At 46.2% G+C, this 23,211-nt stretch overlaps 1 protein-coding gene across 3 annotated transcripts in view; it reads right to left on the reverse strand.

Annotated features, from left to right (window-relative positions):
• myo7aa (myosin VIIAa) overlaps positions 1-22,972 on the reverse strand; it is a 226,564-nt gene extending 203,592 nt beyond the window's left edge. For all 3 annotated transcript variants that reach the window (XM_085999675.1, XM_085999676.1, XM_085999674.1), the window contains exon 1: positions 22,728-22,972. The gene's annotated coding sequence lies outside the window, so the exon portion shown is untranslated. The remainder of the gene's footprint in view (positions 1-22,727) is intronic.
• Positions 22,973-23,211: the final 239 nt, after the last annotated feature.

Below are 23,211 nucleotides of genomic sequence, written 5' to 3' on the forward strand. Positions count from 1 at the left end.
TATCCACCTTGGGTGCAGGAACGGGAGGGCAAATTATTATTTAAATGGCAATAGATTGGGAGAGGGGGAAGTACAGAGAGACCTGGGTGTTCTTGTACACCAGTCACTGAAGGCGAGCATGCAGGTGCAACAGGCGGTCAAGAAGGCAAACGGTATGCTGGCCTTCATAGCAAAAGGGTTAGAATACAGGAACAGGGATACCTTGCTGCAGCTGTACAGGGCACTGGTGAGACCACACCTCGAGTACTGTGTACAGTTTTGGTCGCCTCATCTGAGGAAGGATGTTCTTGCCATGGAGGGGGTGCAGCGGCGATTCACCAGGCTGATACCAGGAATGGCGGGAATGACCTATGAGGAGAGACTATGTAGTTTAGGGATGTACACACTGGAGTTTAGAAGATTGAGAGGGGACCTCATAGAAGTGTATAAAATTCTGACAGGTCTAGACAGACTGGATGCAGAAGGAATGTTTCCCTTGGCGGGTGAGAACAGAACTAGAGGACATAATTTAAGGATAAGGGCTAAACCATTTAGGACAGAGATGAGGGGGAATTTCTTCACTCAGAGAGTGGTGAACCTGTGGAACTCATTGCCACAGAGGGCAGTGTACGCCAGCTCATTAAATATATTTAAGAGGGAATTAGATATATTTCTACGGGCAAAAGGGGTTAAGGGTTACGGAGAGAAGGCGGGGACGGGATACTGAATTAAAGGATCAGCCATGATCTCATTAAATGGCGGAGCAGGCACGAAGGGCCGAATGGCCTACTCCTGCTCCTATCTTCTATGTATCTATGTCTTCTGTGACATTGCACAGACAGACAGACAGAGGGGGGAGGCAGAGGCAGAGAGAGAGAGAGGGGGGAGGCAGAGGGGGGAGGCAGAGGGGGGAGGCAGAGAGAGAGAGAGAGAGGGGGGAGGCAGAGGCAGAGAGAGAGAGAGAGAGAGAGAGAGAGAGAGAGAGGGGGGAGGCAGAGGCAGAGAGAGGGGGGAGGCAGAGGCAGAGAGAGAGAGAGAGGGGGGAGGCAGAGGCAGAGAGAGAGAGAGAGAGAGAGAGAGAGAGAGGGGGAGGCAGAGGCAGAGGCAGAGAGAGAGAGAGGGGAGGCAGAGGCAGAGAGAGGGGGGAGGCAGAGGCAGAGAGAGAGAGGGGGGAGGCAGAGGCAGAGAGAGAGAGAGAGAGAGAGAGAGAGAGAGAGAGAGAGGGGGGAGGCAGAGGCAGAGAGAGAGAGAGAGAGAGAGGGGGGAGGCAGAGGCAGAGAGAGAGAGAGGGGGGGAGGCAGAGGCAGAGAGAGAGAGAGAGAGAGAGAGAGAGAGGGGGAGGCAGAGGCAGAGAGAGAGAGAGAGAGAGAGGGGGGAGGCAGAGGCAGAGAGAGAGAGAGAGAGAGAGAGAGAGAGAGAGAGGGGGGAGGCAGAGGCAGAGAGAGAGAGAGAGAGAGAGAGAGAGAGGGGAGGCAGAGGCAGAGAGAGAGAGAGAGAGGGGGGAGGCAGAGGCAGAGAGAGAGAGAGAGAGAGAGAGAGAGAGAGAGAGAGAGAGAGGGAGGGGGAGGGGAGGCAGAGGCAGAGAGAGAGAGAGAGAGAGGGGGGAGGCAGAGAGAGAGAGGGGGGAGGCAGAGGCAGAGAGAGAGAGAGGGGGGAGGCAGAGAGAGAGAGAGAGAGGGGGGAGGCAGAGGCAGAGAGAGAGAGAGGGGGGAGGCAGAGGCAGAGAGAGAGAGAGAGAGGGGGGAGGCAGAGGCAGAGAGAGAGAGGGGGGAGGCAGAGGCAGAGAGAGAGAGAGAGAGAGGGGGGAGGCAGAGGCAGAGAGAGAGAGAGAGAGAGAGGGGGAGGCAGAGGCAGAGAGAGAGAGAGGGGGGAGGCAGAGGCAGAGAGAGAGGGGGAGGCAGAGGCAGAGAGAGAGGGAGGGGGAGGGGGAGGCAGAGGCAGAGAGGGGGAGGCAGAGGCAGTTGCTGTTGTAATGTGGGAAACGCGGCAGCCAATTTGCACACAGCAAGCTCCCACAAACAGCAATGTGATAATGACCAGATAATCTGTTTTTTTGTTATTGATGTGCCTCAATAATTCCGAGACTCGATGTTAGCGAAACAAGACAAGGCTTTTATTAACTTAGAAGGTAACATGCAGTGGAGAGAGGTATCTTCCATCTGGAGGTCTGCAGTACTGGATATGAGGCCAGACTGAGCTTGCTTACATAGGGGCCAGGTATGGGCGGAGCCCTACACACAATACATTACAATATACAATACAATGGTGAGGAGACGGAACTGAGGTAAGGGAACTGAAACCTGAAACCAACCAGTCACAGGCAGTGATGAATGGAATATTTCATCACAGTTATGTTGGTTGAGGGATAAATATTGGCCAGGATACCAAGGAGAACTCACCTGCTCCTCTTCGAAATAGTGCCGTGGGATCTTTTACATCCACCTGAGAGAGCAGACAGGGCCTCGGTTTAACGACTCATCCGAAAGACGGCACCTCCGACAGTGCCGCACTCCCTCAGCACTGCACTGGGAGCGTCAGCCTAGCTTTATGTGCTCAAGTCCCTGGAGTGGAACTTGAACCTACAACCTTCTGACTCGGAGGTGAGAGTTCGACCCACCGGGCCACGGCCGATACCAATAACAGCCGTCTAACTACAGTCACCTCTGTTGCTATCCCAGACAGTTATCTAGATCCTATCGTGAGGCACATTATTAAATGGCTTCCATTAAAAAAGGTCCAGACATTATTCACCAATTATTTAATAGCTTCGTGAGACGTAATCCTCCTTTCATGAAGTCAGCTGCTTGGATTAACAGCCTTCGACTCATTGGATGCGCTCGAATTGCTACCCTAATAAACGCCACTATTTTTCCTTCTATAGATCGCATGTCTGACAAGCACGGTTTTAATTGCCAGAATGGCCCTCTTGACCTTTTTGAAAAGCGGGCAGCTCATTTTCCAGTCTGGTGGTACCACCTTATATTTAAATCAAAAATAAAGAGCGAAAAAATTGCCGGCCGCAGCTCTCCCTGCCCCAATCTCGTCGAGCTTCCAGCACAGGAGGCAGCGGCCATTGCGCCAGTTCTCAAGATCACAACAGGGTGAGGAAGGCCATTCGGCCCATCCTACTTCTTTAAACTACAAAGATCCCAACCCCCCCCTCACCCTCCACCCACCTCCCCCCCATTTCAGCCTTGCAAATTTATGAATCTTTTAAGAAAGAATTATGCCTCCACTACACTTTCTGTAAATCATCAAGTAAATGACTTAAAACCGAAGCGCTGATTTAATAACCCAAATGAGGATAAGAGTCGTGTTCAGTACACAGAAAAGGTCACGAGCTGATTAAAGCACAACAGTTTGGGGACAGAGAAAGAGGATGGAAGGGGACACCTAAAGAGAGAAAGCAGGAGACAGAGGAAAATGTATTCAAAATGCTTACAGGGAAAATATCACTTGTAAATCCTACAGCTGGCCTCAAGCAAGAGGGGGAGGGTAAAATTAGAGAGATTAAAATAAGTGTATCCTGCAAGCATTTGAATATATTTTCCTGTGTTTCCCTCCTGCTCACTAAAAGGGGTAGCACCCTCGCCTCAGAGCCAGAAGGTTGTGGGTTCGAGTCCCACTCCAAAGACTTGAGCACAAAAATCTAGGCTGACACTCCCAGTGCAGTGTTGAGGGGGTGCTGCACTGTCGGAGGTGCCGTCTTTCAGAGGCGACGTTAAACCAAGGCCCCGTCTGCCCCCTCGGGCGGATGCAAAAGATCCCACGGCACTATTTCGAAGAAGAGCAGGGGAGTTCTCCACGGTGTCCTGGGGCCAATATTTATCCCTCAACCAACATCACTAAAAAACAGATTATCCGGTCATTTATTTCATTGCTGTTTGTGGGAGCTTGCTGTGAGCAAATTAGCTCCCACATTACAACACATCAGAAGTACTTCATTGGTTGTAAAGCGCTTTGGGACATCCGGAATGAACGTCTTTATTTGAAACAATGGCCGCGGAATAGAACTACTTGCAGTCTACAGGGAGAAAGTCACGATTTGGGGCACCAAATTAATGTGGAATTTTGAATTACAGCGAGCAGTAACAACAACTTTTATTTATACAGCACCTTTAATGTAGTAAAACATCTCAAGTCGCTTCACAGGAGCGATTCTCAGACAAAATTTGACACCGAGCCACGAAGAGATATTAGGACAGGAAAGAGGTAGGTTTTAAGCAGCGTCTTAAAGAAGGAGGGGAAGATAGGTGGAGGGGTTTAGGGAGGGAATTCCAGACTTTAGGGCCCAGGCAGCTGAAGGCACGGCCGCCAATGGCAGAGCAATAATAATTGGGGATGCGCAAGAGGCCAGAATCTACTCCAAATGGGTCTTAAAAGGACGTTTCACTGTTCCAGAGGGCTCTCTCTTATAAAAGCAAACACAAGTCAATTACTACTACAGAAGTACTTTCATCTACATTGTTAACAGATGCAAGCCTGTGGCCATTATACCTAAAGAGGACTAGCCCAATACAATAAGACATTGTCCCGCAATGACACAATATTCAATCTCTAATGCCATTCCGTTAATAAGTGCACTGGACTGGATTTCATATACAATGTAGCTGACAGATGTCCCATCAACTGCAACAAAAGGCAGCAGCCTTTCACCTTCTCCTTGCCCAGTTAATTATAGGGGTAATCGCACTGTATTAAAAAGGGACATCCGATCCGAGTGCCACGACACGGAGGCGGCCTGAACACAAAAGGGGAGGAGGGGGGAAGAGAAAGGTTTCATTTTGTTCTTGGTCTCGCTGGACATTTGCGCAACTAAAAAATTTAAGAGCTGAATTTGACAATACACCCTGGTAGAATTTCATCACTTCAGACGTACCAGCACTTGCAGAGGGACGCCACAGCTAGATTTATTTATTTATTTTTTAAAAAGCTACCTGCAACTGGCTATCCTTCAGGAAAAAAAATAAATTCTGGTCGTCATCACATTGCTGTTTGTGGGAACTTGCTGTGCGCAAATTAGCTACCGTGTTTGCCTACTTTACAACAGTGACTACGCTTCAAAAAGTACTTCATTGGGTGCGAAATGCTTTGGGACGTCCTGAGGTTGTGAAAGGCGCTATAGAAATGCAAGTTTTACTTTTGAAGGGCTCACTCCAATCAAAAGCATTTTGGAAGGCAAATTCTCTCTCTACTTCTCCCCTCCAAGTTTCAGGAGAAATCTGCCTTAATTGTAGCGATGACAAATATTTGTCATCCATTTAGTCAGGTTGAGGTTTTTTTTTTGGTATTACTGGTTTTAGTTTGGCCTCCGAGTCAGGTTATGAACTCAAACCCCACTCCAAAATCTAGGCCGACACTCCCAGTGCAGTGCCGAGGGAGTGCTGCACTGTCAGAGGCGCCGTCTTTCGGATGAGACGTTAAACCGAGGCCCCGTCTGCTCTCTCAGGTGGATGTAAAAGATCCCGCGGCTACTATTTCTAAGAAGAGCAAGGGGAGTTATCCCTGGTGTCCTGGGGCCAATCTCTCGCTCTCTCAACCAATGTCACTAAAAAAACACCCGATGATCTGCTCATTATCACATTGCGGTTTGCGGGAGCTTGCGGTGTGCAAAATGGCTGCCGCGTTTCCCTACATTACAACAGTGACTACACTCCAAAAGTGCTTCATTGGCTGTAAAGGGCTTCAGGACGTCCCGAGGATGTGAAAGACGCTATAGAAATACAGGTTCTTTCTTGTTTGCCACCTTTTAGAAGTCTGCAGTGTTCTTGGTTCAGAGATTCCTAGTGCCCTCCTATTCGGTTCTGCTTTATTCCCTTTCTGATCATATTCCAAGTGCAGTCTGTCTTCATCAGGTAATTATACAGCTCAGTTTCCACCCTCTTATTCAGATTACAGGCATCAGTGTGGTGTGGGTGCTGCACCCTTGTCCTTGCTGAGCATAAGAAATAGGAGCAGGAGGAGGCCATTTGGCCCCTCAAGCCTGCTCCGCCATTCAGTAAGATTATGGCTGATTTTCTACCTCATCCCCACTTTCCTGAACTATCCCCATATCCCTGGATTCTTTTAATATTCAAAAATCTATCAATTTCTGTCTTGAATATACTCAATGACTGAGCCTCCACAGCCCTCTGGGGTAGAGAATTCCAAAGATTCACCACCCTCTGAGTGAAGAAATTCCTCCTCATCAGTCCTAAATGGCCGACACCTTATTCTGAGACTGTGACCCCTGGTTCTAGACTCCCCAGTCAGGGGAAAACATCCTCCCTGTAAGAATTTTGTATGTTTCAATGAGATCACTCTCTCATTCTTCTAAACTCTATAGGCCTAGTCTACTCAATCTCACCTCATAGGAAAATCCCACTATCCCAGGAATCAGCCTGGTGAACCTTCATTGCACTCTCTCTCTATGGCAAGTATATCCTTCCTTAGGTAAGGAGACCAAAACTGTACACAGCTTAGAAACATAGAAGATAGGAGCAGGAGTAGGCCATTTGGCCCCTTGAGCCTGTTCCGCCATTTAATGAGATCATGGCTGATCATCCAAATTCAGTACCCTGTCCCTGCTTTCTCCCCATATCCCTTGATCCCTTTAGCCTCAAGAAATATATTACTCTGGAAGTGGGAGAGAATTTCAACTGATCCAATTCTCGGCAGTATGTGACAGAGTTAGTGGGGTGGAACGGACCTCTCCGACCTCTTTGCCCCCTTAATCTTAGCTCCCCGCCCCCCCCACTGCCCCTGGGTCTCCGAGAGCCGAGGATGTCCAAAGTGTGGTCACCGAGTCCAGACAATCTGTCCCTCCAAACAAAGGCGACTGGTTCCCATCTGCGCTTTTCTCTTGGTCACTGATTTAATTTTGTGGGCCCCACAGATTGAGAGAGGGCTGCTCTTAGCGCTGTTGCCTCATTGGTAGGCAACTCCCAAAGAAGATCCGTTGGCGTCGGCAACAAGAGATTAGGGACTTCACGGGCTGGGGCTCTTTTCTCTAGGAAAAAAAGACGGAGGTGATAGAGGTCTTTATTATGAAGGGTTTTGATCGGGTAGATGCAGAGAAGACGTCCCCCCTTGTAGTGGGGCCATCAATATAAGATGGTCCCTAATAAATTCAATGGGGAATTCAGGAGAAACTTCTTTACCCAGAGAGTGGGTAAGCATGCAGGTGCAGCATGCGGTTAAGGCGGCAAATGGTATGTTGGCCTTCGTAGTGAGAGGATTCGAGTACAGGAACAAGGATGTCTTGCTGCAGTTGTACAGGGCCTTGGTGAGACCACACCTTGAGTATTGTGTGCAGTTTTGGTCGCCTTATCTGAGGAAGGATGTTCTTGCCATGGAGGGAGTGCAGCGAAGATTCACCAGACTGATACCTGGGATGGCAGGAATGACAGATGAGGAGAGATTGGGTCGATTGGGCTTATACTCGCTGGAGTTTAGAAGAATGAGGGGATCTCATTGAAACTTATAAAATTCTAACAGGACTAGATGCAGGAAGGATGTTCCCGATGGCTAGGGATCCAGAACCAGGGGTCACAGTCTAAGGATAAGGGGTAAGCCATTTAGGACAGAGATGAGGAGGAATTTCTTCACCCAGAGAGTGGTGAACCTGTGGAATTCTCTACCACAGAAGGCAGTGGAGGCCAGTTCATTAAATATATTCAAGAAGAAGGAGTTAGATATATTTCTTAAGGCTAAAGGGATCAAGGGATATGGGGAGAAGGCAGGGTACTGAATTTGGATGATCAGCCATGATCTCATTGAATGGCGGAGCGGGCTCGAGGGGCCGAATGGCCTACTCCTGCTCCTATCTTCTATGTTGTGAGGGAATACGCCATGTTTCAGACAGATACACCATAATATGAACAGAATACTGATATTAGTAATAGATGATATACTGGGTTTAAAAATCTAAAGCCTTGGAGACACAAGCTGTAAATAGAGAACAGGCTCCTGCGATAAAGATCGGTTGATAACAAAGTTGTAAACAAGCTTTGAAATGAGAATTAGTTAAATATACTAAAACAATGAAAGATTGAAGCAAACCATTGGTGCTTCCAAAAGATCTATGGTTTGCAACGAGCACAATGAGAAGACCCAGTATAAAGTGTTAGAACTAACACGTAAAACAGAAACACAAACATTAAAAGAGCCTTTGAAAAGATGACATCAAGTAAAGAAACACCTGCTGGTCAAATAGTTTTATGTTAAACTTGGAAGACAGGAAACACGATTAAATATGCAACCAATTGAGATAGCTAGAAATGCATGAAGCACTCTGGTCAAAGCGTCTTTAATTTATACATATAGTAAATATGATACAAACAAGGACACTTTGAAGACATAACTTCAATAGATACACTAAGCAATTACATTGTGTTTGTATTAAACTTGGAGCAGTAAGGAGAGTCACAATGCCTGCTAAAAACCAGTTAAGCCAATATTAAGAATTGAACGAAAGCATTTTGCAAGAATGACATCAAACAAATAAAGATAGCTGTCATATTGTTTTTATGATGGTTTTTGGAACACCTAAAAAAGGTAGAGAAATAATTATGCATGCAATAGTTGAATTGATAGCAAGATAGAAAGCATTAAAACAGAGGCATCAATAAAGACAATTAGCTGACATCAGCAAAGATCAAAGAAGAAACCACTGCTAAAAGGGTATAAAAATAAGGCAGAACTCGCTGAATGGTCAAAGCGTTTCTCAACTCTTCAGAGGCATCTCCAAGTCTTTAACTATGAGTCTCGGGAAGTCAAAGTAATTGATTTTGGTGGATGTTCTGGATTTAGAAATAAGTAAGAAATAAGAAATGTAACGAAGTAAAGATTTGAGAATAAGGATCTCTGAGAAATAAGAAATGCAAGCTAATTGTATTTTGAATTGTTAATGTTGTGACTGATTCAACAGCTGTTAACTGAATGTTGGCTTAAATAAATCTATATATATTTCCCTCTCCACGGATGCTGCCTGGCCTGTTGAGTATTTCCAGCATTTTCTGTTGTTATTTCAGATTGCCAGCATCCACAGTATTTTGCCATTATATATATTTTTAGAATTGTCTCAGACTAATTCTGTATAAACTCGCGAACCCAAATTCTGAACACTTTTTTTTTATATAAAGGAGTTGCAGAATTCGGGGGGGGTATTCTGGACCCTCATAATATCCGGAAGGTTAATCTAATTCAACTTATTAAAAGTGCTATCTGGAGGATGGTAACATCTTTAGTCATTCCTTTCCTTTAGGGAGAGATAGCTTGAACCTTTAGACCCATTTAAGCGTCTTATGGAATTTGGCCATCTCTAACTTATGTTGAGGGTGAACGTCTGGGGAATACGCCTGATCTGGGGTAGCCTGAAAGGGCTAGGACTGTAATTATCCCTTCATGGTGAGAATGTGGAACTCGCTACCACAGGGAGTGGTTGAGGTGAGTAGCATAGATGCATTTAAGGGGAAGCTAGATAAGCACAGGAGGGAGACAGGAATAGAAGGGTATGCTGATAGGGCGAGATGAAGTAAATAGAATTGCAGGAGGCTCCAATGGAGCATAAACACTGGCATGGACCTTATGGGCCGAATGGCCTGTTTCTGTGCTGTAAATTCTACCCCTTTATACACACCAGTACGATGCATAAAGCCAAAATACTTGAGACATCCGAACCTAGAGAACAAACTCTACACTTTGCCAGAAAGAACTTCTTTGAACCCTTCTTGCTCCAATAATAACAACTTGTATTTATACAGCGCCATTAACATAGTAAAATGTCCCAAGGCGCTTCACAGGAGCGATTGTCAAAAAAAATGACAAAGAAATATTAGGGCAGGTGACCAAAAGCTTGGTCAAAGAAGTAGGTTTAAAAGGAACATCTTAAAAAAGGAGAGGCGGAGAGGTTTAGGAAGGGAATTCCAGAGCTTAGGGCCCAGGCAGCTAAAGACACGGCTGCCGATGGTGGAGCCAGTTCTACCAAGTCCTGGTCAATTAACCTTGTTGACTCCCTTCTCAATCTGCAAGGCAGCACCTGCTTTCTCTAAATGTTCTCATATAGAAGTGCCAGTTTCACCTCGGATACCATTCTCTTCCTCCTTCTGCAATCAGGTTTTGCATGCACCTTTTTTCCCCCCCACAGTATAGATTCTATTATCCTTCTTCTAATCGGCCACTCAAGGCTGCAACCAACAGGCTTGGCTGTGTGTCATTAAATACATTGTATCTGCCCAAAGCTATTGACCGTCTGTATCCACCGTCCCTTCGTCCCCCTCCCACCCCAGGCCTCGTCAGCACCACCACCTTGTAGCCACATTCAGCCTCCTGTCATGCATTAATTTAGCCCAGTAAATCCTCAGTCATCACTGTCCCATTGCAAACCAGGTTTCCAATTAACTGAATTGAAGTCCCAATTGCGCCCGTTAATGCAGCATTTCTGTAGAACCCGTTCCTTTGACCGGGTCTGTGCTGGTTAGGCCCTACACAGAACATACAACACAGAACCAGGCCATTTGGCCCAACTGGTCCTTGCCGGTGTTTAAGCTCCATGCGAGCCTCCTCCCACCCCTACTTCACCTCATCCCATCACCATATCCTTCTATTCCTTTCTCCCTCATGTGTTTGTCTCGCTTCCCCTTGAATGCATCTATACTATTCCCCTCAACCACTCCCTGTGGTAGCAAGTTCCATGTTCTAACCACTCTCTGAAAGAAAGACTTGCATTTCTGTAGCGCCTTTCATGCCCACCGGACGTCCCAAAGCACTTTACAGCCAATGAAGTACTTTTTTTTGGAGTGTAGTCACTGTTGTAATGTGGGAAACATGGCAGCCAATTTGCGCACAGCAAGCTCCCACAAACAGCAAGGTGATAATGACCAGATAATGTTTTTTTTTTTTTTTTTTTTAAAGTGATGTTGATTGAGGGATAAATGTTGGCTTGGGCACCAGGGATAACTCCCCTGCTCCTCTTCGAAATAGTGGCCATAGGATCTTTTACATCCACCTGAGAGCGCAGACGGGGCCTCGGTTTAACATCTCATCCGTAAGACGGCACCTCAGACAGTGCAGCGCTCCCTCAGTACTGAGCTGGAGTGTCAGCCTAGCTTTATGTGCCCAAGTCTCTGGAGTGGGACTTGAACCCACAACCCACTGACTCAGAGACAAGAGTGCTACCCACTGAGTCACAGATGACAGCTGGGTAAAGCAGTTTATCCCGAATTCCTTATTGAATTTATTAGTGACTCTCATTTTTGACCTAGTTTTGGACTCACGCGCAAGTGGAAAGGTCTTCTCTACGTCGACCCGATCAAACCCCCTTCATTATTTAAAGACATCTCATCAGGTCACCCCTTAGCCTTCTCTTATGGAGAAAAGAGCCCCAGCCTGTTCAGTCTTTCCTGATAGTTATAAATCTTGTTTCCACCTTCTCTGGTGTCCTCTACATCCTCTCCTACATCAGCAAGTCAAATTAGTTTGGGTGCAGATCCATCTGAGTTTGGCTTTTCCCAGCCTACATTGCCCTCAAGTTAAGCTTGGCATGAAGCCCCAAAGGTCAAGATCCTCTTTATTGGCCACTACAACAAATAAATGGCCAACAGCATCTTCCATGTTTAGAATGTCCCAAGATCGACATCGGGCATCGATAGCAATTACATATTCTCAACGGATGCGAGAAACATCAGTTGCTGTTCTTCCTAGAAACAGATCGCCTCTGGCTACAGGGGAGCATCCCAAGTAGAAAGTCCCCTACATGGACATACAGCACTCCATCCCACTCGAAGATAGTGTGGGTCATTATAACCTTGTTCCCTCCCTCGGTACCGCCCATATTCCAGGTCCATTGAGGTAGGTTGCACTCTGACCTGTTGAACAGGTCTTCCGTCTGAACAGAGAGTTCCCCTCAATTAAGGGCTCCATTTTTTTTTGGAGGGGGGGGTGGAAGAGAAGGAGAGGGGGTACAGTCTCACCCTCAGCAACAGGCATGCGGTTTTCTGTCACCACCTTTAAAGAAAGCAATCTTGAGGTGGGACAGTTATTGGCACTCGGGCCAGTGCACATTGCATACAAGGGGAAACTTGCTCAGCACGAGGGAGAAAGGAATAGAAGGATATGGCGATAAAAACCTTGACAATGTACAGACTTAGTGAACATAGCCTGGCGATCGAAAAAGGTAGACACAGGCAGACCCGGCTACCAAGAGAGGACAGGATATGCTCGCACTGCAGTCAGGGAGTGGTGGAGACAGAGATGCACTTCCTCACAGCTTGTAGAAAATATCAGGGCATAAGGGAGAATTTCTACCCAAAATTCACAAAAATATGCCCGGAATTCAGAAATTTGAACGACGACCAAAAACTCCCATACCTACTAGGGGAAGAGAGAAATTGTGTAACCTTAGCGGCACACTATGTTACAGCTTGCCATAAACAGAGGGACAACCACTAAATATAAGAAAAGAGTATATACAAATTATATGAATGTATATTTATACACTCAGGGATATATCTGTTTATACACTGTATGGATAGATCTGTATTTTTTGTGTTCAACCATGAATGTTTTTCGATGCTTTGGCAACATAAGATGTACCTTGTCATGCCAATAAAGTGATTTGAATTGAATTGAATTGATAGGGTGAGGTGAAGAGGGGTGGGAGGAGGCTCGTGTGGAGCGCAAACTCTGGCATAGACCTGTTGGGCTGAATGGCCTGTTTCAGTGCTGTACATTCTGTGTAATGACTGCCAGTATTAGCTTCAGCTGGGAATGCATTGTACGCGAGAGACAGGTGAAGAATAGCTTTCCTAGCTTTTATTTTATTATTTGTGGCCAGTAGTGGAAAGCAAAGCCAACGTCAGCGAGACCAGGCAGGAGCGTCACATTTTGATGCTTGCTGTGCCTCGAATCAAAAAAGGGGGGGGGGGGGGGGGAGAATTAATAGATTACGTTCAGCACAAGAATTGCTACTCAAAGAAACACCGTCATCAATGGAAGGTGTCTTGTAAGATAGCAAAACAAAGGGCAGCATGATCCAATCAAGGATCGATTTCAAAAAATCACATGCGAGGTTACATGGAGACTTTCAGCCGGGAGGGGGGGGGGGGGGGGCAGGGGTGGTTGCTGGGGAGGGACGAAGGGTGGGCAGGCATTATCAGCAGTCAGACCCAGGGTGGATTAACACATTGGTCTCAAGGGCCCCCATGCCCAAAAGGTACCCCTGCCAAATCCCCATGGATATATGTATTGTTTAAGCATAGTGTACAATATGATTTGCTTTATTATTAATAGTGTGTAAACATTCTATGGGTCTATTATGCAAGTTCCAGGCCAGGTTGGCACCTGCCCGACCAGTGGACGGTGCCGCCACTGTATTGTTCCATACGATCCATAAAGTGTCCAAAGAATTGTTAAGGGGCAGAGTTGTCTGTTCCTGTTCAATCGTGCGGCTCTGGCATCTTTACACTGTTCCAAAGGAATTCGTTTTTGTGAAGATTCCAACACATTCTTAACCTCATTATCTCCGAATACAGCTTAATCGTTCAGGAATTTGAGGCTTGCAAGAGAAAGTTTGTGTGTGTAGAAGTACAGGTTTCTTCCCCCCACCCCCACATAGTATATAGCAGGAATTTAGCATCTTCGCCCATCATTTATGGCACTTGAGTGTGAGCAGGTGCTTCCTCAGGTTGTCAGAGTTTCCAAACCAAACCATATCCCAAACTCCTTTCCCTCTTCTCCCGAAGCGGTTGACCCTTGCTGGTCTGTGGTTCCACGAACGCCAGCAGCCCACTGCTACCTTGCCCAGGTGACCCTAAACTACGAGCGTGAAGGAGGCAGGGCGACAAGAAACGTCAGCCATGGTTTCTGCTCTTGATCGCCTTCCAGTGAGCAATGCCTTTTCCTGCAGGTGGCACCTTGTCCACCTCACCCAGGGGCACAGCTGTGGGACCCCCCCACCCCCCAGGTCAAAAAAAAATCACCTGCCACCATAAAAATGTGAAGATTGGTTAATTGGTTGAGATACCAGAAAGCTCCGAGACCACTGCTGTCCAATAGAGATTGCTGACTAGCCACAAGTATGGCGATGACAACACAGTCTTAGCCACGTGTACTAATTTTAGTAGAAAACGCCTTACGCACAATACAGATTAATGTACCTCGCATATGTATTCACTTACCATCTACCACCATTCAGTAATCAAGGAAGCAAAGCTCTCACAATGATCAAAAGCACTCGCACACTCTGCTTTTCATTTTACCAACAAATGCACAGAAAGGTTCAAGTCCACATACGTACACCATGCGAGTATTGAGATCACATGGCCAAGGAGTGTTTATTATTCAATTTAAAAAAAAAATTTACAATCAGAAGTGCAAGTAGCCACATCTGGATTCCCGATTAGTCACATGTGGCTATTGGCCAATGCATTGGACAACACTGTCCAAGAACAGACTGAAGATAACTGGCAAAAGAACCAGGAGGGAAATGAGAAGAATTATTTATTTTCTTTACGCAGCGAGTGGTTATGATCTGGAATGTGCTGCCTGAAAGGGTGGAGGAGCCAGACTCAAGAGAAACTTTCAAAAGGCAAGTGGATATACACTTAAATATAGAGAAAATAATCAGCAGGGCCATGGGGAAAGAGGAGAGTGGGACTAATTGGAGAGCTCTTTCAAAGAGCCGGCACAGGCACGATGAGCCGAATGGCCTCCTTCTGTGCTGTAAGATTCTATGCAGCAAGAGCCTAGTGTACACTGTTGAGGGTGGGTGGGGGTGGGGGTTGAAGAAACACGACACAGAGCAGATATCATTGACTGCACTAGCTTTTCCACAGCAGTTTAATTCCAACGTGTGGGCTGATGAATGAGCCGATTACCGTCTCCCGTCTCAGCAACGTGAAGCGATGCAGGAGGCTCGACTTAAAATCAGTTGAGATCAGGCAATTCATCTCATTCACTGAAGAGCGAGCTACAATCGCAATACTTCAGTAATCACTTCTAGCTAGGGGTATGTGTGCACAAACCATTGAAGGTGGCAGGGCAGGTTGAGAAATCAGTTAACAAAGCTTATGGGATCCTGGGTTTCATAAATAGAGTATAAAAGCAAGGAAGTTATGAAGAATCTTTATAAAAACACTGGCTCAGCCTCGTTTGGAGTACTGTGTCCAATTCTGGGCACCGCACTTTCTGAAGGATGTAAAGGCCTTAGAGAGGGTGCAGAAAATATTTACGAGAATGATTCCAGGGATGAGGGACTTCAGTTATGTGGATAGACTGGAGAAGCTGGGGTTGTTCTCCTTAGAGCAGAGAAGGTTGAGAGGAGATTTGATAGAGGTGTTCAAAATCATGAGGGATCTAGACAGAGTAGATAGAGGGAAACTGTTCCCATTGGTGGAAGGGTTGAGAACCAGAGGACACAGATTTAAGGGGATTGGCAAAAGAACCAAAGGCGACATGAGGAAAAAGTTTTTTTCCATGCAGCGAGTGGTTAGGATCTGGAATTCACTGCCTGAAAGGGTGGTGGAGGCAGACTCAATCACGGCTTTCAAAAGGGAGTTAGATAAATACCTGAAGGAAAAAAATTTACGGGGAAAGGGCAGGGGAGCGGGACTAGCTGAAGTGCTCTTGCAGAGAGCCGGCACGGGCTCGACGGGCCGAATGGTTACAGCACGGAAGGCGGCCATTCAATTAAATTGGCTGTACAATGATGAATGATGACATTTCAACAGGGAACTGTTTGGACTTTTAACCTGAGCTTCAGTATTAACCCGGAGCGGTACAGTAACATGATGCGTAACGTGCTTCTCCCACTTAATAACGGTGCCAGCACTTCTAGACGTAGAGACTCAAACCCACAACTCACCTCCCTCACCCCAAGTCTTGAGAATTGTAAACTCCCTGTGCCATCCTTCAACCTCATCAGTTTAACATCAGTGGTGGGTAAAGTTTTAGAAACAATAAATCAAAGAAAAAATTAACAGGCACTTGAGAGGTTTAAGCTAATTAAGGAGAGCCAACACAGGTTTGTAAAATGAAGATCGTGTTTGGCTAATCTAATTGAATTTTTTGATGAAGTAACAGGGAGGATTGATGAAGGGACTGCAACGGATGTTGTCTACATGGATTTTCAAAAGGCATTTCACAGAGTACCACATAGAAGGCTAGCTAACAAAATTGAGGCTCATGGAATAGGTGGGTCAGTGGCAGCTTGGATAAGGAATTGGCTTAAGGACAGAAAACAGCGAGTTGTGGTAAATGGCTGTTTTTCAGACTGGAGGATGGTAGACAGTAGTGTCCCCCAAGAGTCAGTGCTGGGGCCACTGCTTTTTGATATATATTAAATGACCTGGATATAGGAACACAGTAGAATTTCTAAATTTGCCAATGACACCAAACTTGGGAGTGTGGCAAACAGTGAGGAGGATACAAATCGACTATAATGGGACATAGAAAGGCTAGCAGAATGGACAGATGGAATTTAATACAGAGAAGTGCGAGGTGATGCATTTTGGCAGAAGGAACAGGGAGAGGCAATATACACTTAATGGCACAGTTTTAAAGAGTGTGCAGGGACAGAGGGATCTGGGAGTTAATGTGCATAGGTCCCTGAAGGTGGCAGGACATATTGAGAGTGGTTAGCAAAGCATATGGGATCTTGGGCTTCATAAATAAAGATATGGAGTACAAAGGTAGAAGTGAGGACCTGGAACTCGCTGCCGACGGAAGTGGTGGAAGCGGAGACACTCAATGTTTTCAAGGGGAGACTGGATAGGCACTTGAGGGAAATAAACTTGCAGGGCTACGGGGATAGAGCGGGGGAATGGGACTGACTGGATTGCTCGAGAGAGAGCCGGCACGGACTCGATGGGCCGAATGGCCTCCTTCTGTGCCGTTATGACGCTATGATCTCTTCCTCTGACATGCATCAGCGTCTTTTAAAAAAGCTTCACATCACCTAACCACTTCTCCATTTACCCCATCGTCTGCATTTTTTGTGTCTAATGCAACTTTATTTAAGCTCATCATTTCCACTATTAGATCTGCTAAAATGGAAGAAACAACTTGCATTTCTATAACGCCTTTCACGACCACCGGATGTCCCAAAGCACTTTGCAGCCAATGAAGTACTTTTGAAGTGTAGTCACTGTTGTAATGTAGGAAAGGTGGCAGCCAATTTGCACACAGCAAGCTCCCACAGGCAGCAATGTGATAATGACCAGATCATCTGTTTTAGTGATGTTGACTGAGGGATAAATATTGGCTCCAGGACACCGGGGAGAACTCCCCTGCTCTTCTTCCAAATAGTGCCATGGGATCTTTTATGCCCACCTCAGAGGGCAGACGGGGCCTCGGTTTAGCATCTCATCCAAAAGACGGCACCTCCAACAGTGCAGCACTCCCTCAGCACTGCATTGGAGTGTCAAATGAGATTTTGTGCTCAAGTCACTGGAGTGGGACTTGAATCCACCACCGTCTGACTCAAGAGGCGAGTGCTACCCACTGACCATCAACTGTTCTGCTCCCAACCCTCCAGCAGCCACTCCTTCGGCAAGGAACCAAGAGCCATCTCAGAACTTCTGTGGATCCTCTTTACCATCCCTCTGCCACCTTAGTTTCTAGCTCTTTCTCCTCCCACAAAATTCAACTGTCTCTTTAGCGTACTTTACTCTTCAAGCTCCATTTCTGCTCATCTGGTTATAGAAACTCTTTCCGTGCTGATCAACCATCATCGCCTCTATTGGATTTTTCCATTCTCTGGTCTCCAACAAGATTGTCTTCTAATTGCATTCCTTCCGTCATCCTTGAAGATGTGCGCCACCAAACTTATCCCTATCCTCTGCTGCCTTTTCATTCTCTCTTATTCCCTGTCCATCTTTCCTTATCTTTAGAAATGTCCGCACGTTCACCTTATCTCAGAGAAGGGTGATCCCACTCATCTTTCCAACTACCAGAATATTGCCCAACATCGGTCCTTTCTAAAAACTATGGCAGCAGCTGTGACCCATCATGATGAATCCTGCAGCATAAGAACATAAAAAATAAGAGCAAGAGTAGGCCATACGGCCCCTCGAGCCTGCTCCGCCATTCAATAAGATCATGGCTGATCATCGACCTCAACTCCACTTTCCCGCCCGATCTCCGTATCCCTCGATTCCCCTAGAGTCCAAAAATCTATCGATCTCAACCTTGAATATACTCAACGACTGAGCATTCACAGCCCTCTGGGGCAGAGAATTCCAAAGATTCACAACCCTCTGAGTGAAGAAATTCCTCCTCATCTCGGTCTTAAATGGCCGACCCCTTATCCTGAGACTGTGACCCCTAGTTCTAGACACTCCAGCCAAGGAAAACAACCTCTCAGCATCTACCCTGTCAATCCCCCTCAGAATCTTGTATGTTTCAATGAGATCACCTCTCATTCTTCTAAACTCCAGAGAGTATCGGCCCATTCTACACAATCTCTCATCGTAGGACAGCCCTCTCATCCCACTGCCTCCAAGTATATCCTTCCATCGATAGGAGACCAAAACTGTGCACAGTACTCCAGGTGTGGTCTCACCAAGGCCCTGTACAATTGTAGCAAGATTTCCTTACTCTTATACTCCAACCCCCTTGCAATAAAGGCCAACATGCCATTTGCCTTCCTTATTGCTTGCTGTACCTGCATGCTAGCTTTCTGTGTTTCTTGCACGAGGACACCCAAACCTTTCTGTGTTTCTTGCACGAGGACACCCAAACCTTTCTGTGTTTCTTGCACGAGGACACCCAAACCTTTCTGAACACCAGCATTTGAAAGTTTCTCACCATTTAAAAAATATTCTGTTTTTCTATTCTTCCTACCAAAGTGAATAATCTCACATTTCCCCACATTATACTCCATCTGCCACCTTACTGCCCACTCACTGAGTCTATCTATATCCCTTTGCAGACTCTGTTCTCCTCACAGCTTACTGTCCCACTTAGCTTTGTATCGTCAGCAAACTTGGATAAATTACACTCGGTCTCTTCATCTAGGTCATTAATATAGAGATTGTAAATAGCTTAATCAATGTATGGATTTTGGTGTGACTGTTCTATTGGCGAACTTACTACCCAAGTTGAGTGTTTCTAGAACTCTGCCCTTGAAAACTTTGGCAACATTTCCAACGCTATGGTCAAACTCTGACAGTATTTTTTTAAATATAAAATAACTTACCACTGTATGGCTTCCCACGAAAGCTTTGTTCATGATTATCTTGTCAAATTCGTGCATCTATACTATCGTTGAGGGCTCACCTTCCATTAACTCAGGGATTCCCCATGACTCTGTCTTTCTCTCTTGCTCCTTCATCTCACTGACCGCCTCTGCTCATTGTCCAGTTCTATCCATGCCATGCCAGCTGATGGTTTCACATAGAAATAGAGTAGGCCATTCGGCCCTTCGAGCCTGCTCCACCATTCAATATGATCATGGCTGATCCTCTATCTCAATACCATATTCCCGCTCTCCCCATACCTCTTGATGCCTTTTGTGTCTAGAAATCTATCTCCTCCTTAAATATATTCAGTGACTTGGCCGCCACAGCCTTCTGTGGTAGAGAATTCCACAGGTTCACCACCCTCTGAGTGAAGAAATTTCTCCTCATCTCAGTCCTAAATGTCCTACCCCGTATCCTGAGACTGATCCCCTCATTCTAGACCCCCCCCCAGCTTGGGGAAACATCCTTCCTTCACTCTATATTCAACATCCTCCTTCACATTGATGGTCTTCACTGTTCACAACATCTGTCCCTCTTGCATTGCAATGGTTGAATCGTTACATATTCAAGCCCGCCGAGATCTAACTCTTTGTTTCTTTCAATTCTTCAGGAGATAGCGTTTCTTCACATCGCTTGAAAGTCCAACCAACAACTCCTATCTCTTACTTTTGATGGCTCCACACTTTGCTCTTCATCTATTCACATCCTTGGCCTACCTCCTCCGAGGACATTCCCACCTCTTGTCCATTGCTAAACCTGCCACCAAGGAGCGTGGTTTCCAGTTTTGTGCAAAAAGACATTTCTCCAAAAATACATTTCTCCCTTTCAACAACTCTTAATAAAGCTTGAAGTCCAAACAGATACTGCTCCCGTGTCAGGCGATGCTCGAATCTCACTCTTAATTCTGGACAGAATACAAGAAAAACCTTGGTCATCCAATAGGTAGGCAAGTAGCAAATCACTACACTTACACAGTTCATAGAGTGACTTCTTTTCCCCAAGCCCCACAATTTTGTACAAAAAAAGTTAGAAAGGCAGTGAAAATGCTGCTTTGAGAGTTCCAAATAAGTGATCCAATGGTATTTGTGCAGAAAGCATCAAGGCTGAAAAGAGCAAGAGGTGCAACGCCAAGCTTAGGTTTTGATAACAGGGAAGATGGTAGAAGGAAGGGAAGGCTCAAGGAGATAAGGTAGTTGAGAGATATTAGGAAAGAACAAGTTAGATTAGGAGACAGTGTTCAACACAGTGAGGATATAGGAAGGAGGAAGGTAATATGACTCTTGTATTGTGGCATATTTTGAGCATGGAAGCAATAAAAGAGGCACGTTCAGAGGAATACTAGCCATGATAGCTGGCATTCTGGGAAACAGCAGCCAATATTCCTGCCGTTGGTATCAACCAACTATCCAGGTGGACGGAATCGTGGGACACCTGCAACATAAAGAACCAACATAGTGGTTAGCACTGTTGCCTCACAGCGCCAGGGACCCGGGTTCGAATCCGGCCTCGGGTGACTGTCTGTGTGGAGTTTGCACATTCTCCCCGTGTTTGCGTGGGTTTTCTCCGGGTGCTCCGGTTTCCTCCCACAGTCCAAAGATGTGCAGGTTAGGTTGATTGGCTATGATAAATTGACCCTTAGTGTTACGGGGATTAAATACGTGGGGTTACGGGGATAGGGTGGGATATGTGTTGGTGTAGGGGTTATGGGGATCGGGTGGGATATGTGTCGGTGCAGGCTCGATGGGCCTAAATGGCCTCTATCTGCACTGTGGGGTTTCTGTGTGATTCTGTGTGTGAACACCTCATCACTGAGCCAACAGCAGAGGTCCCTGGCTTCGACCTCCCTCCAAGGTCAGTGGGCAGCGCTCAACCCAATCTGCACAGGGCACGGACGATGCGGCCCCTGCTCCACAAGTGGAAGATGAGGGACGGCCCGAAGTGCGACTGTGGCCGTGAGTCCCAGACCATGGATCACATCACATCAACCTGCCCATTGAGATCTGCTGCGGGAGGCACCTCATTTCTCCACTCGACATCTCAGGAGGCCATCGAATGGAGAGTCAAACTAGACATCCCATTATAAGCTTTCCCCGTCATACGAGAGTAGTATCAGGAAAATGGACAGACTAGAAGGGTTTCACCTGGGTTCTTCAATTTAGAATAGAATGAACGACATTAACAGAAAGTGTTTTTTTTTAAAGCCTGCAGACTATGGGGGGGGGGGGGGGGGTGGAAAAAGAGAAAGGGAAAGGAAATTATCAATTCTTAATATAATATTCCAATCTGTCTGAATTGCACTGATCAATTTGGCAGACAACGAAGAGGCACATCAACCCAATTTAACAATTACTTGGCTACACACAACACTAACTGAAGCATCATCACAGCACACTACTTAATCCAGCACTTCAAACAGCTGAATGACACAGGAAGCCACTGATTATGGGTTTCATTTTAGTTTGGCATTGAAATAGACCCAAGTGGAGTGTGTTTGGGTGGCAATTCCCAGCGGGAACAGGTAAATAGCACCTCATGCCGACTCCTCTTATTGTAAAAAGAAAATAAAACAGATCAAGGGTAGTCTTTCAGCCCAATACAGACGGCAGACGTTACTTCCTTATTTTAAGCTGTAAAGACCAACCTTAGTAAAGCAGACCGATCGGTAGATAAATCAGTTTGGATTATTATGCGGGGCAAGAAAGACATGCAATTATTTAGCACTTTTCACAACCTCAGGACATCCCAAAGCACTTTACAGCCAACTTTGAAGTGTAGTCACTGTTGTAATGTAGGAAACACGGTAGCCAACTTGCACACAGCAAGTTCCCACAAACAGCAATGAGATAATGACCAGATCATCTGTTTTTCCAGTGATTTTCGTTGAGGAATAATTGTTGGCCAGGACACTGGGGAGAACTCCCCTCCCCCTATTCTTCGCAATAGCGGCCGTGGGATCTTTTACGTCCGCCCGAGAGAACAGACAGGACCTCGGTTTAACCTCTCATCCGAAAGACAGCGCCTCCGACATTGCAGCGCTCCCTCGGTACTGCACTGGGAGGGTTTATGGGCTCAAGTTTCGGGAGTGGGACCTGGACACTCAACCCTCCCGATTCACGAAAACGCTACCCACCGAGCCAAGAATGACACCACGAACAACAAGCACCATCCTAAAGCCAATGGAAATTAAAAAATCAACCCGAATCTAGTGCTCTTTCCAGATACATTGTGGAGGCAGTGTAGAGGGAGCTCTGCACGGTACCTAACCCATGTCATACCAACGGGACGTGTTCCATCCCCCTAGCACTGACAGCCTGCAGCGTGAGAAACACAATTAAAAATTAAAAAAATACGAGCCTCTTCTTCATTAGTCTGGGTTTAACCTCTTACAGAAAAGGAATAACTAAAAGAATAAGACGGTCGCGTAGTTGGAAAGGTCAGCAACGAGAACCAGCCGCATCGGTTCAAAAACACAAGAATAATGCACCGTATATTTTTTTTCCCCAAATCTTAATCTTCCAAAAATAAACTCACCAAAATTGCTGCAACAAGCGGCTCAAAACCCCACTCCTATCGGCGAGGTTGAGATATCAATTCACAGAGAGAGAAAATACAAAAATACCAGTCCGCTCCTCCTGCTGCTGCTGCTACCAGTCCTAAAAAAAAAGGGGGTGGGGGACTTAACTCAGCATTAACGCAGATTAAAATCCATTAAGGCAAAGCCGAAGAATCGGGGTCACTTGTTTAAAAAAAACTGCTTCCCCAGTGTTACCTGGCACGGTGCACCTGTGACCGAGCAGCGCAGAGCGAGATAGGGAAGTCATTAAGAGTGAAATTGAGTGTTAATTAGCGGCGTGCCGCTGCCGATTTCCAGGGGAGTACAAGGGGGTTCCTCACTCGGTGTGTATCAGTCTCATTGACAGCGTCTCGGTATCTTAGAGACCAGTGGCTTTCACTCCAAACACTGCCACCCTTGGTCAAGCAAGCTAATCACACACTGAGACCACATCCTGAAACA

Source organism: Somniosus microcephalus, chromosome 10 (assembly GCF_052327205.1).
Source record: "Somniosus microcephalus isolate GS21.2 chromosome 10, FLI_Smic_1.0, whole genome shotgun sequence".
Classification (NCBI taxonomy): domain Eukaryota; kingdom Metazoa; phylum Chordata; class Chondrichthyes; order Squaliformes; family Somniosidae; genus Somniosus; species Somniosus microcephalus.